This window comes from Astatotilapia calliptera, chromosome 15 (assembly GCF_900246225.1).
Source record: "Astatotilapia calliptera chromosome 15, fAstCal1.2, whole genome shotgun sequence".
NCBI classification, from domain to species: domain Eukaryota; kingdom Metazoa; phylum Chordata; class Actinopteri; order Cichliformes; family Cichlidae; genus Astatotilapia; species Astatotilapia calliptera.
The window spans coordinates 36718398-36732854 of record NC_039316.1 but is presented as its reverse complement, the minus strand read 5'-3'; the positions used below and the strand labels follow the sequence as shown (position 1 = coordinate 36732854).

Here is a 14457-nt window from a genome sequence, read left to right as displayed (position 1 = left end):
TGCATTGTCAGGGATACGTGCTAGCCGGACAGCTTCCTCTGCCATTGTGCTGCCACTGGCGCGTGTTGCTGTGCAGCAAACATGCAGCGCCCTGTGAGTCAGCTGGCATCGAATCAAGCCGGTAACACTGATTACAGCCTCCAAAAGTTTCTTACAGTCACCAGAACGTCCTGGTATCCAGCAGGAGACGAGCACTGAAAGCTAATTTGGATCAGTGCTGCCAAAAATCCTTATGTGATTACACTCAAAGCAGTAGGCCCAGGAAAACATTAGTGTTATTCACTATGCAGACTGGGACCAGAAGCAAGATAAGGAATTAGATAAACCAGATCTCAGGATGTTGTTCTTCTATATCTCTGCTGTTGACAAATCGCATGCCTGTGTACCTGATAGAGCTTACTGTCTAAAATAGGGGTTTGTTATTGTACAGAAACATTTAATTGGAAGCCACTCTGTTGCTGTGGGTGTCATTCATAGTGCTTGAATGACTGCTGTAGAGGCAATCAGCAGAGGCATCATTACTTGAGAAATGTTCAGCAAATAAGAATTCACTGAGCAGCATGAATTTAGAAGACACTGAGCGGAGGCCTGAATTCTCATAAATCTGCTATCATCTCCTCGGTCTTTGAGGTGTCCAATGAAGTAGGTTTTGTGAGTCTAGTCACTGAAGGGTATTGAAATTTTATTGGATACACACTTTAATATTTACTTAGTTTATGAGCACTTTCAAAATCCACTGAAGTCAGATCATAAAATTGCATCTGTTACTGCAAATCTATCCCAGAAAATTCCAGGTACAAGATGATCAGATGTGGGATTTTGGAGCTGAAGCGACAGACCTGTTATCCTGTTATCCTTTGGTGGGATTCAGACATTGTAAACATAACATTTGAAACAGGTGTCACAGTTAATGGTTACTGATAATTGATAGCAGTTTACTGACACACACTGACATTATTATCTAAGTATAAATCTACTCTTGAGCAATTTTCCTAGTAAGTGAAAGGTGGGGCTTGTAGTCACAATCATGACTAAACACCTGCTGCTCTCTGTGTCAAGGTTATAGTGAACTATTGAAAGATTTTTAATTGTCTGTTCGCTACTAATCCAATGTCGAGACCTTTAAATTCTGTGCTTTAAATCAGAAATCTGTTACTGTTTGAGTCACAATTCGACAAAGCAAAAGGTCGTTTACTTTCGAGGGTTTGCACGCTCACGCGGTCTGGACTGTATTGATGTGATTTGCTTGGTCTTCAGCACTTTAATATCACCGCGTCATAGAAGGTAACCATCAATCTGAACCTTCTGAGATAAGTGTAGTCACCTTTATATCAATAGAGTTTTATTGGCTGTTCTCTGTTGAGATTTCATTGGATCTTATTGAATAACACTTTAGTGTTTATTTAATTTAAGAGCACTTTCAAGATTTGCTGAAGTTATGTCATAATACTGCATCTATACAAGAAAATTCCAGGGACAAGATAATCCGCAGCGGGACTTTGGAACTGGAATAACACAGAGACATATTATCCCAGGATCTGAACATTGTAAACATTTGAAACAGGTGTCACAAATAATTGTTAGCAGTTTACTAAAAAATACTCATATTATTACCTGAGTATTAATTATTCTAGTCTTGAGCAATTTTCTTAGTAAGTAAACGGTCGTGTTAGTGAGAAATATGACTGAACCACCTACAGCTCTCTCTGTGTCGACGTCAGAAACACATGCTTCCATAATGTGTTTTCTTTTCAAGATGAACATTTCCTTTTTCTTGGCTTTTCATGTCATTGTCGCAGGTGTCAAATTTCAAAGTTTCGCAAAACATTCATTTTTGGGGGGAAAGTGAGGAACATGATCCTGTTTCTCACATTTCTGTCACTCTAAATCTCTCGGGTTCTTATCAGGTCAGTATCTCCAGTGGCTTGATTGCTTTTAACATCTCTATTATTGGAACTGAGGTTTATAGCAAGAGGAGTCAGGACCTTTTGTTATCTTTGGTTTATCTGCTGCTCTAAACCACTTAAACCAAGCTACTGCTAAGAATACTGCACACACTATGCCTGTGACACACACAGCCAGACACGCACATATCACTTTATCTTAGATTAGGAGTGGATTCTTGGGAACTTGCTGGTCATGTGAACAAGCTTGCTAAAGGCAGCAGCAGAAAAACATCTATATGACACAAAAGCTCAAGGTTTACTGGAAAATACGAGCGAGCACAACAAATAAGAAAGGCCCATACCCAGGAAAACACCTGTATGACTGTGGGTGTGTAAGTGTGCAAATATCACAGAAGACTTGCAGAGGAAAGTTATGTAAATTAGTCAAATGTGAAAATATGGGTAAGAAAGTGTTAAGCAGACCTTAGAAAAGATACAAATTTTCCTGTCAGGTTAACAAAAAAAGATGCTGAGTTAGCTTTACTGCCAACAATATTATTACGCACAGCATCCTGTAACATTAATGGCCCTTTGTGCTGAAACTGATCAAAAACAGCGATCCATTACTGTGTCGTTTCAAACAAAGCTCTCGGGTTCACCACCAGGTTGTTGTCTTTCAGATTTAAACACCTCCAGAGGCCCTTTTCCGGAGCCACCGAGGACACCAGCCAGAGACAGGAGTAGAGCGGGAGTCAGGATCCTCTGCTTTCTTTCTTCTTGCTCTGGGCTGCATCCTGAGGCCACGCAGGCGGCGGCTGGAAATAGCCCAGACATTCAGGCCAAGTCGGTGCAGAGTGCTCATGGTGTCGTCTCCTCTAAGGCTTCCTCAATCAGCAGAGACAGAAGAGGATGCAGAACAGGAGCCAGACACAGATCAAGCTCTTCTGGGTGGGGCAGGCGACAGCCATGTTTGCAAGTGTGTTGGTGTATCTGTGTTTGCATGAATACTTTGTACATGTGAAAACATGCTGAGAGGAGACAAGGGAGTGGAACTTGTCAACTTGGCACAGCTCTTTCCCCGCACCGTAACCCGAGGCATTCACTCAAGCACTGTATTTAAGTACTTAAGGTACTTTACAGTACTGTACAGTAATTTAATATTCTATGTTAGAATATTTTAAAGCTCCATAGATAGATGGATGGATAGCTAGATGGATGGTAATGTCAAACTTCATTAAAGGTACTTGTTACCCTGCACTTTGTTCTTCATAACTGTACCACATTTCAAAATTTAGAGCTGACTCTCTAAAGCAGAGGTCTCCAACTCCCGGCCTCGAGGGCTGCAGGTGTTAGATGTGTCCTTGGTCCAACACAGCTGATTCAAATGGCTAAATGACCTCCCCAACATGTCCTGAAGTTCTCCAGAGGCCTGGTAATAAACTAATCATGTGACTCAGGTGTGTTGACCCACAGTTATATCTAAAACCTGCAGGACACCGGCCCTTGAGGCCTGGAGTTGGAGACCCCTGCTCTAAAGTAAAGAGGGAAGGAAATACTTGTTTTTACTCCAAGTTAATGTAAGTTTTACTTCCTCTTTTAAAACATGCATTTTCTAAGTAACCAACCATTTTAATGCATTGGCAGTCATCTACAAAAAACTATTTTTAAACTGTTACTTTCAGCAGGTGACTGTGCTCGTTGAAGTCCATGAAACGAAAGCTTGTTCCTGTTCTGTGACACTTTATTTAACACTTCCTTATTTTGCTGTCTTACCTCCTGAGTTACAAGATGATTCTGTAACTCGAACCTTTTATGAATGTAATTTTTTCCTCTCATGCGTATTTTATAAGCCTTTTAGTGCTGATGTAATTTAGAAATGTGTTTTAGTATACAGTGGCATGGGGGAAATGTGAAGAATGCTGCACACTGTTTGTCAATTAGTTTTACTTTTATCAGTAGTTAAGTACTGGATTAAAAGAATACTTTTACAGAGTTTCAGGGATAATTCATATAAGGATGGGATTTGTGTCTGAACATATAATGATAATATATCTGCTAACACCAGCATGCCTTCAATTTAACGTAATGGTGTTTTGCACAGACACGTGTTCCTGCTAATTGTGTAACATGTAAATAAAGCAGTGCATTAGACTCCACCAGTGCTACCGCTTGTCACTGATGGTGTTCATGAGTTTTAATGGGCATCATTTCTAAACAAAACCAAGGGGCTGTCACAGGTAGGCAAGAAATAGATTCAAATGCACGATTCCCAGGCAGACTGGCTAAACTGGAAACCAGTCAAATACAGAAGTCCATGACTAAAGAGCAAAATCCATGAATACAAAGAGACTGGGAAATCCAAAACAGCTGTTTTGCACATACAATAGAGATAAATAGATACAAGACAAAGTACAAAGATATGCACAGACATGCTGAGGACTAATCGGGGAGATTGGACAGACCAGAGTAACAAGACACAGCTAATCAAGGTAAATGAGAGGAAGTAAATCTGGTAAAACAGGCCAGATAGACGACTATCAAAACAAAACACAGAGTAACTACCAGGGTAGAGAGGTGGAGGGTGTCTGGTCTCAGGATCACATTTTTTGTTTTGTTATTTTTGACAGTGTGGCTTTATTGTTGACGTTATTGAACGATAACCACAAATTTATATTAGTGTGGTTAGCGGTTAAGTATGAAGCAGCTGGGATGTGATTTACCATCTCAAAGTGAAAGGCTCTGGTTTTCTGGTGCTTTGTGGCTGTTGTACCAGTCTGTTGCAGTCAAACCTGAGTGAGAAGATGAAAACAACCAGTATGAAGGTTGTTTTGTGTCCCTGCTCTCACATATGGCCAATAACTGTGGGTGCAATAAGACTGTGGACACAGGAGAAGCGTTTTTTTTCCTCTGAAGGATGAGAGTAATGGCATTATTAAAAAAATTTTTTAAAGTGCACATTAAAAACAAAAGATTCACCCTTTGTAGAGTGGTTATGATGGGGGAACATTTGTAGGGTATCTGAGGGGTTTGCAGTTAGGACATACCTGTGGCAAAGATAAAACACAGAACTATGAATCCACAATGAGGAGCTTTACATTTGCAGTGCCTTTTTGGCCTTTTTAAAAAGAAATAAAACTTAATTTTAAAAATAAATAAATGCTTAATGTTTTAAGAATATTACTAATTATCCCAATCCGAAAGCCAGATATAACAGAATTAAGGCAGTTTGTTCTACTGCTGCGTGTTTTGAAGTCACTGTGGATAAGACTGTCCGCTTAGAGTTTTAAAGTAAACAGAGGGGGTCAGTGTTTACAGCTCGTTCACACTTCCCTCATGGCTGTTTTCCAGGAATCTCTGTTCCCTGTTTCTGCATTTGTGCAAATAGATGAGTTCTTTGCAATAATCCTTAAAACCAGTTAATAATCTCCCAACAGTAATTGTCTTATCTTGTCACATAATATGAGTGGAAGTTTACTTTTTTGTTATTTCCTTTGCTTTTTTTGGATGTTCAGATTCTGAAGAGTACCGCGCCACCTCCAACTGACATTGCAGTCCTCAGTCGGTGTGACCCTCCTGGGGCTGTGAGGTCAAGGCACACAAAAACATGCTTGATGATGCTTGATTCATTATCTACACTTGGTACAGTGATGTGTAAGAGTTGATGAATGAGGAGTAATAACGAGACAGAGAGAGAAAGGTGGCAGATATCAGGATAGAGGAAGTTACAGAAACACACACACACAAAACCTCTCTTCTGGTTCCTGTTTACAGTGTCATGATATCTATTTTCGTCCGCTGGTGCGAAGCAGAGCTTTCAACAATAGTGTAAAGACCTGCCGTTTAGACTGAAAACACACAAGACGGTCACACATGTTCTTATCCGTTTTCCTGTTTGTTAGCTCCGAGACTCATTTAATATGTTCACAAACTTGCTTCCTTGTTCAGGCATTCGTTCATCAAGTGTATTGCTTCAAACAAAGACACAGCACTATCCAAAGTTTCACAAAAATTAGTGCGTTAACTTTCTTTCTAGTCGTTAAAGATTTAAGCTCTCTCCTAAAATCTCAAGTAAATGAATAAATCCCTGTCATCTTTGAGCTTTAATTCTATCCTCCCAATAAAAATATTCTGTCCAGTTTTACATTATATGGTACAGCACATATGATACCTTGCTGCACCAGCAGAGGACCGTGTGATAAAATGGAAATCTACTCAGTATCTGTGCATGGACTGGCAGAGGTTCTGTGCTTTCCCTTTCTTTTGTGACAAGCTTTGAAAAAAACAGAAGAAAGGGGAAAAAATGTCCTCACTCTATATTTGGAGGCAGGTCAAAGGTTACGCTGAAGAGTGCAGGTCACTAAATCAAGGAAAACATTTCAGTGCGGTGTTCTGTTCTGGCCCCACTGCCATCCGCCATGACGCTTGTTTATCCATCTCACTTCCTGTCCGTGCATGCTGGAGAGTGTGTGTGTGTGTGTGTGTGTGTGTGCGTATGTGTGTGTGTGCGAATCTTTATATGTTTGTGAGCACATTGCTCTGTCTCAGTCCGCCTCTCTCTATTTGTTTTTAATGTTCCCGCCATTCTCAGGCTCTCACAAGCACACAGACACTCATTCCAGCACATAAATCACAGCTCGGTGAAAGTGTCGGTTCAGAGCCGGGAGGCTGCGGCGTTCCAACGTCTCTATTGCATGAAGGGAAGAACTGAGGGGACAAACAATCAGGGACAAAAGGGAAACAAGCACACAGAACATAAACACACACTAGCATAAATTAAGTCACACAGGTAGGCACACATGCAGTTTAAAGTGCATGCTATTATATTGGTAAGTCCATAATTTCTTGGAGAAAAACACTATTTTTGTAATTCTGTCTCTGTGCACCACCGTTTGAAATGCAGACTTTAATTCAAGGGTTTGTTGGGGTTTTAGGAATTACAGCCACTTGTATACACAGTCCCCCATTTTCATAGACTTGAAAGTCATTGGCCAATTGACTGACTGAAGTATATCTATGGTCAGGTGAGGCCTGTTCCCTTGTTAGTCAGAAGAACAGGATGACAAATGACCGATGATTTCGGAGCAGGTCGGCAGTAGTGTGATCCCTGGATGATGCAAGATAGTGTGAGGGTGTGCATGAATGTTAGACAAGGCGTAGAAAACAGCTCTGGTATGCATGTGTGTATGACTAGGTAAACAAGCCGTGAAGAAAAAGGTGCTTAGTTAGAGCAGATATGTACCAGTGGATACAAGACAGTGCAGGGATTCATAAAACTCAAATTAAGACCATTATAATGTGTCACTGTAAGTATTTCCATCTATATATTCGAGCTCTGATTGGCTGTAGGCATTCAGTGTCATGACCTGATCAGAAATCATTTTTGGCCTGTCAGTCACGCCAACTTAAATTTCTCCTGAGTGACAGTCCTCACAGATCCATCCAGCCTTTTTTTCACACGAGGAAATTCTCCATTTTCACAGCCTGAAAGCTCAAATAACAGAATTCCTCAAATATCTCACTTTTGCAGATAATAATGTGACAAATGATGGTTTTCTTATCACCAAAATAAGAAAACTTTTACTTCAGCTGAACTTGGTCATACTGTATCACCTCTGTAAGCTCTGTTTAAACAGTGAACTTATACATAGTGTATAGATCAAAGGACAGAGAAAAGTGTACAGTTATTCACATTTTCACATGGAAGCTGTGGGTGCCAGTGTTTTGAGGCAATCAGCAAATCTGTTGAGTGTTTGTACTAAAAGCATGATTTGCTATAACCTTGGAGAAGCAACAAATCCATCATTTAAACCTCAAAGAAAAGGTTCTGTGGCAGTCGGGTTGTTGCTTTTACACAATGATAACCACTTCAAAAAAAAAATCCCCCTCACACAAATATGCCGTAACTGTCTGCTATGTTCTCTCTCATAAATCTAGCAGTAACCTGCTGGGGCCGGTGCTGTTCGCAAGATTGGATATATTGATTGGTTTGGTGATGTGTCTAAGTCTAAGTGTCCTTGAGCTGAACACCTAGTTGCTCTGGATGCCTTCCATGTTATCTGCAACACCAAACACCAAAAGCTAAAGTAGGAAAGAAGGAAAGAAACCACCATCAAGGTCAATTTTTAATTTTCAGAAAACTGAATATTGGAATTAAAATGCCAAAAAGCTGAAATTAGGAGGTTGATGGAGCAGACTAGAAAGCATATCTGTGTTTCACTTACTATTTGTTGTAAGTGAAACACAGATATGTTGCTTGTGTTGAAATCCATGCTTTTTAATCCAATTTCTGCTGTGGCTAAAGACGACGACAGCAGTGCCATTTGTACTTGTACTTTCTGACAGTCTCATTCAAACGGCCACCAGAGGTCACTTTCCTTCAAAACGTATTTGTCATAACTCGTGAAAACTGCGTGTACAAACTATTAATCATTTTTTGTGAGGGGACAGTTTCTGTTTTTGAAGATGAATTATCCCCACTTCCCCTTTCGTGTCGTGGAAGAAGAGGGAGATGCTGATGAAGAAATCACTTACCCCACTACGCTCTGCCAAACCTAAACCCAAACCCTCGCCCCCTCTTTCTCTTCTCACACAGCAGCCAGAGGCAGAAGCTCAGAGGCTGTCTGCTCGCTGCTTCAGAGGCACTGTTGCTATCTATTTTTAACCATGCTGCTTATGTACTGGGCAGAGTCAGCTTCGTGTGTTTTTAGTACTGAGCTTGACTTTTGCTTTAAGCCCGTGTTTCCCACTCTGCCACTGAAATAAGAGAGTTTCTGCTGGGCCTCTGCTTAACGCCAATGAGCCCACCTCAGGCCCTTGATCATTATTTTTACACCAGTGCTGGATATACACACAGAGTTTCGGGTTGTTTGTTTTGTCAGAAACATACAGTACTTGCACTTACACGTGCATGTCATGTCTTTGTCGTTTCATGCTTTAGACCATGAAGTGTTTATTAACGTTATGATAAATGGCTCGCAGCCATATTCAGAAGTGAAAAAAAAAACATTCATTCTCAGGGGAGGGGGCTGAATCTCACATTAGCATGTGGCTTTTTCACTTTCTCATGTACACTGCTGCTGCAGCTGTTTTTAATTGTGTTGCTGCATATACAACACTTGATATAGATGGGGTTTCTGACCTACTTTCACCTTCTGTATTGCATTATATTTATCGTCTCTGGCTCCCTCTCAGGTTAGATACAGAGAGAATCGGCCAGGCAGAATACAGGGAATTTGCCAAATGACTGTAGATAATGATGTTCCTTGAAACCTCATTAAAGTTAAGCGTGTTGGTGTTATTCGGCTGTGCTCATTTGCTTGTCAGCAGATGTGTAAAGCAGTAATGGATGGGTAACATCTATAGTACAGTCTGATTCTGTGTGCCTGGTACACCACAGCGCTCTAAATGAGAGCGTTGGTTATGGAGTCTGTTTTTATCTTTTAACTGACTTTTCAAACTCAGTTGTTCCCCATATGTTGTTGTGGGGGTTTTTTTTTCAATTCGGTTGTTAATTATAGTACTCTCCATCAGCAGGCTAACATCAGATACAACATTTGAAATGCTAAGTCATTAGCTAAACCTGGCAACTATTGAGACCTGTGCCAGGTAATAAATGTAGGGGTTTTTTGCCTGTTACATTGGCATTGTAGTTAGGGAAGGTTACTTCAAGCTGAGATCAGATGACTTATATTTAGGGGAGCAATATGCGGACCAGTGAAGGGTCAAACTGTTGGTAAGAATCCGAGCAGCCAACATGCCGATGCTGCCTTCAACTCCCTTCGTTCGCTTAGAATGACATTTCTAAGTTGCAAGCACCACTTCAACTGCTATGCCAGCCAAGTCCAAGGATGGGTACCGGTATCAATGGCACCGGTTCTGACATAAATGGTAACCAGACCGAAAAGCAGTGCACATTTCGGTGCTTTATTTCGGTGCTTTTTTTTTCCTGCGATGTCATACACTTTGGATTCCAGCCAGTAATTTTACCTTTCCAAGGATAGTAGGCGGGTCCAGGTCTTTTAGAGCAGAGCTACAGATTAAAAATGCCCAAGGCGAAGCGGTCAAAGTCTGGCTGTACTTCACAGCAAAAGATGCAAACTCAGCAGCAACAAGTGCTTTAAGGTGTTACTGTGCAAAGGAAGTAACACCTCGAATCTGATGAAACACCTGGCGACGCATAGCGTTTTTTTAAAAGCCGAAAAATGCACCGTATTTGATAGCTTGTTGCAAGACGTCACACCGAGCACATCTACTGCGGTGTGGTGCCTGTTATCGGACCTGGAGTTAGCAACATCCCCCAAGAACCCGAAGAGGAAAGTCCTGGTCCCTATCCCTGCCAGTGTAGCAGAAATGATGATGGCAGCAGCAGCCGTTCTTCTCTGCGTGAGTAGCTTAATGTTGTCTGTGTGTAATTTACGTTGAGTAGACTAACCACGTTATTAAATTAATGCATGTAAGGTGAACTAGCGAACACCGTCGTAATTACATGCGGCTGTCTTCTTGTTTGATGGCAGATACTCCCTTCACCCTGGCCAAAAAGGCTAAAATGACCAAAGAAAAAGTGGAAAACAGCTAAAAATGTGAGGTTTTTGGACAAAGGTTGTGTTTTTTTTCCATTGTTTAAGCACTGCTTCCAGCCAAGAGTGATACCATATATGCCCCATAGCTGCAGAAAAGGCTAAGATTGTTATCTTTTTACAAAAAAACGGCTAAACATGAGAGGTTTTTGGACAAAGTTTGTGTTCTTCATTCTTTAAGCACCAGTTCGAGCACCATTTAAGCACCGGCACCATTTCCAAAGTACCGGTTTGACACTGGTATCGGATAAAACCTAAATGATACCCATCCCTAGTCCTGACTTCCCTGCTTACCTCTTGTGTTCTCACCACCTTCAGTTTCTGTTGTACCTTTTGCTCTCTTTTGTTCTCCATTCAAACATATATCTCATTTATTTGATCTTTCATCTTTCTTTCTCCCTGGCAACTGGAGGAAAGCCAAATTCTTCAGAGAGGCCAGATATGAGTTACTTTGCATTCCAGTCTTTTTTGAGGTGGACAGGTGGGTGGAGGCATGTGACTCTTCTGCAGACAGATCGCAACAAGATTTGAGAAAAATTCAAAGAAAACTATCTAAAGATAGTGGGAATTTTTTGAAAAACACCAGAAATAAGCAAAAATGGGACAGAGTGGGGGCTGTATTAACCCCGCCCCTCTTATTTTGGCCTGGAATAGGATGGGTAAGACGTGTCCCGGGGTGACCTATGAACAATAACAAACTTACTCTAATATTTGGTGCTATATATATAATTATATATATATAAACATACATGCATAAACTAGGTCTCATAGCATGCAACAGTAAAATTCTGTCTTTTTTACTATCTTGTTTTACACAAAGACGAACACCAAAAACTGCACCGTGGCATACTTTCACATGTACCCACACACAGAGAACTACAATCCTATTTAATCACAAGAATCCTGACTGGGAGCATTCCTGTCACATGCAGTTAGCACCATTTGCTTATTAGAGCAAACAATGGTACCTGTCAATTTCATTTTCACGAGCTCAGAGATTACAGAGCAATGTGCTTATCCTCTCTATCCAGTTCAGCGCACCGCAGTTTCTCTGCTTTCCCACGTCTAAAGCTGTACGTGAGTTAAGCAAACTGGTTGTCTGACGTTCTGCTGATCTTTCCCACTGAGCGCTGCTGCTACATAAACTTGTCCCTGAAACAACAAAAGAGGTCGTATGTAATCCATCCGCAGAGGACAGTTCTTGTTATTGTTCAGTGGCACTTTGCTTAGCAGCGTCACAACAGGGGGCACTTACTCACATTCATTTATTATTGCTAAGCTATCACAGAGGAGCCTCCATTCTGACCAGCTTTTATAACCCCGCTCTACCTGAAAGTCTGCAGGGTTTTTTGCCATTACTAAATATACGCTGACTCAGCTTTGCAAACTCAGTGATCTCACTTGTAAAATGATTAATGACACATAAATGCACAGTATGCTTACGTAAATCAAACGTTATGTGTAATGTGATTCTAAAACAGTTTGAAAATTTAGTGCAGTTTGCCCGAGCACTGTTTTGAAACTAAAGACACAAATATAAACCCAAAACAAACCGCTTAAAATGTGCTATATATTGTATTTGCATGTCGAGGTGTATCTACGAATATTAATCTGCTGTATATGTAGATCGCCGCTGCAGGGCTGGATTAGAGGGTGCTTACAGCTGTTTCTGTGGAACTCATGCACCTGCATTGTGTTTGTGTGCTTTTGTTTATGTTCAAAAAGCATTTGCATATGTGTGGAGAAAAGGATTGTATGAGCTTGTTTGTGCAGCATCTCAAATTCTTTGTGTGTGTGTGTGTGTGTGTGCATTTCCAGGTGGAGGAAGGAGGGGGCAGTTTGCAGCAGGAGACCAGAGAAAGAAATGAAGGAAACGGGAAGGAAATGACGAAGGCTTGCTCTCTGAAACAGCTAAGCTGCCACTCTCTCTTTATCATCCTGTATGGAAACCTGGAAAAACACACAAACACATAGGGTGTTGTTGTTGACTGCCATACAAAACACAGGATCTCAGGCACAGGATGATAAACAAAGAACATGGAGAGCAAATAGAATTGAAGAGGACACAATCAGAGAGACAACAGGAAAAAAACACTGTTGTGCTGATGGATAACAAGTGGGAAAGAGTCACAAAGAAGGAAGGTAAACAAGAAGTGGTAAATAACTGTTTTGATACTTGTGTTTTCTACACACAACAACCACAACAGCTGATCACTTCAATAATTTCTCCTTTCTTTTATTCAGAACTCATTTTGTCAAAGTCTGCATCTCATTTTTCAAACAGCTGTCACCTCCTTCTGCAAGTAAGCTCTTGAGCATCAAGAAATTGCCGAATGGGAGGTTATGCACACACACACACACACAGAGAGAGAAAAAGAATTGCAAATTTCATAGCTGATCACATGCCAAGGAAATTATTTCTGCGCATTCACTTAGGCAACCGTATGAAGCCAGTTATTCCACACTGATAACCCGGAGGGCAGCGAGCAGGACTGGCGACATAAATATGGCTGTCGCCGTCAAAACACGACAGGCCGGGATCAAACAGCACCCGGAGATGTTTCCTATTGTTGGCCCGAACAGGCCTATAGCCCGAGATCAACAGTTAGAATTTCTCGTTGACCTTCGTGATCGAGAGAAGGATGATTCATCTGCAGAAGCCGACACAAAAACAAGACAGGAATGCCACAGGAAGGGCAAAGGTCACTGCAAGAATGCCACTGGCTTGTTTGTTATCATACTTTTGCATAAATGTGCTTTACACAACGTTTCTTAAGCAAACACACACACTTGACGGTTTCTGAAATCTGAATAATCTCATTACTTTGTATGTGTTTAAGGTGTGTTAGATCCTGTGCATAAAATGTTGAAATGTTACCCAAGGGTTTATAAAGCCTTTCAGCTTAATGAGTGCTTTAACATACTTAGCAGGAGTGTAAAGTGCCTGTAGCACCTACGACAACTGAGGAAGTTCAGGGTCTCTCCAGTGATCCTCAGGACTTTCTATACAGGCGCTGTGGAGAGCATCCTCACACAGAACATCACATCCTGGTATGGAAACAGCTGTGTCAAGGATAAAAAAAGCTATTCAGAGAGTGATCTGTATGGCAGAACGCTGCTGCAGGACTGTTCTCCCTTCCCTACAGGACATTTACGTCAAGAGATGCTGGACTAGAGCAACTCAGATTTTGAAGGACCCGTCCCATCCCAGCCAGAGAGGCTCAAGAGGAGTTTTTATCCTCAGGCCATTCGTGTGTTGAATCAGTGTGCAGTTAACCAAACAGCAGTTGCGTTATGCGTAGCTGCATTCAGTATACTCCAAAATAAATATGCACCTGGACCTCGAACAGAGCAGGGAGGTCCAGTTCCTGATGCCATTCAGTAGCCATGCAAAGTTTAAACTATAAAAATGTGCACGGGTGACTCAACGGAGACTGACTTGTCTTTCTAGCCAGCTTTAAGCCACCTGCATTTTTTTCCCGGCTTGCTTGTCTGGTTTGCATGTTTGCATCCTTCAGTCAGGCTGTGTTTTTGTCCTAGGACACAATTATCCTTTTAATCTTCATCTGGGTGTGGCACCAGCTAAACATAGTACATTTTATTCTGTGCTATAATAGCAGTACATTTTCTGCCGCGTGAATTTTTTGGCACACAATAAAAGCCTTTGAATGATAAACTGTAGAGAACAACAAGCATTTTAAATGAGCCCACAGATAAATTGACACCCTATAATGGTATGCGCTGGTTGTCTAATAGTTTTAAAGTGAAAATCTGCTCTCTTCTACCAGTTAATAAAAGACAAAGTTCAACCTTTTCAGAAAGAAAACTTGCTGGTCTAAGCACACAATGTGAGGTTGCTCTTTCACATGAAAAATCCCCTGATGAAGAGGAAGTGATGGAGTTTTGTGTTCTTGGCAGCTACAACAGGTGATAAAATGAAGAAAAAACGTATTCATGGGATGATGAATTACAACCCTGGCTGCCCTTCAGTGTTT

General features: G+C 41.2%; 1 long non-coding RNA gene across 3 annotated transcripts; it reads left to right on the top strand.

Moving 5' to 3' along the window:
- Positions 1–3386: 3386 nt before the first annotated feature.
- Positions 3387–13379, top strand: LOC113006933 (uncharacterized). 3 transcript variants are annotated; one of them, XR_003269827.1, is made up of 4 exons: positions 3387–3463; positions 12281–12604; positions 12707–12765; positions 12899–13379. It is a non-coding gene; the product is annotated as an uncharacterized LOC113006933 (long non-coding RNA). The 3 variants fall into 3 exon arrangements; XR_003269826.1 differs by adding an exon at positions 5399–5472 and having other exon boundaries at positions 12707–13379; XR_003269825.1 differs by having other exon boundaries at positions 12707–13379.
- Positions 13380–14457: the final 1078 nt, after the last annotated feature.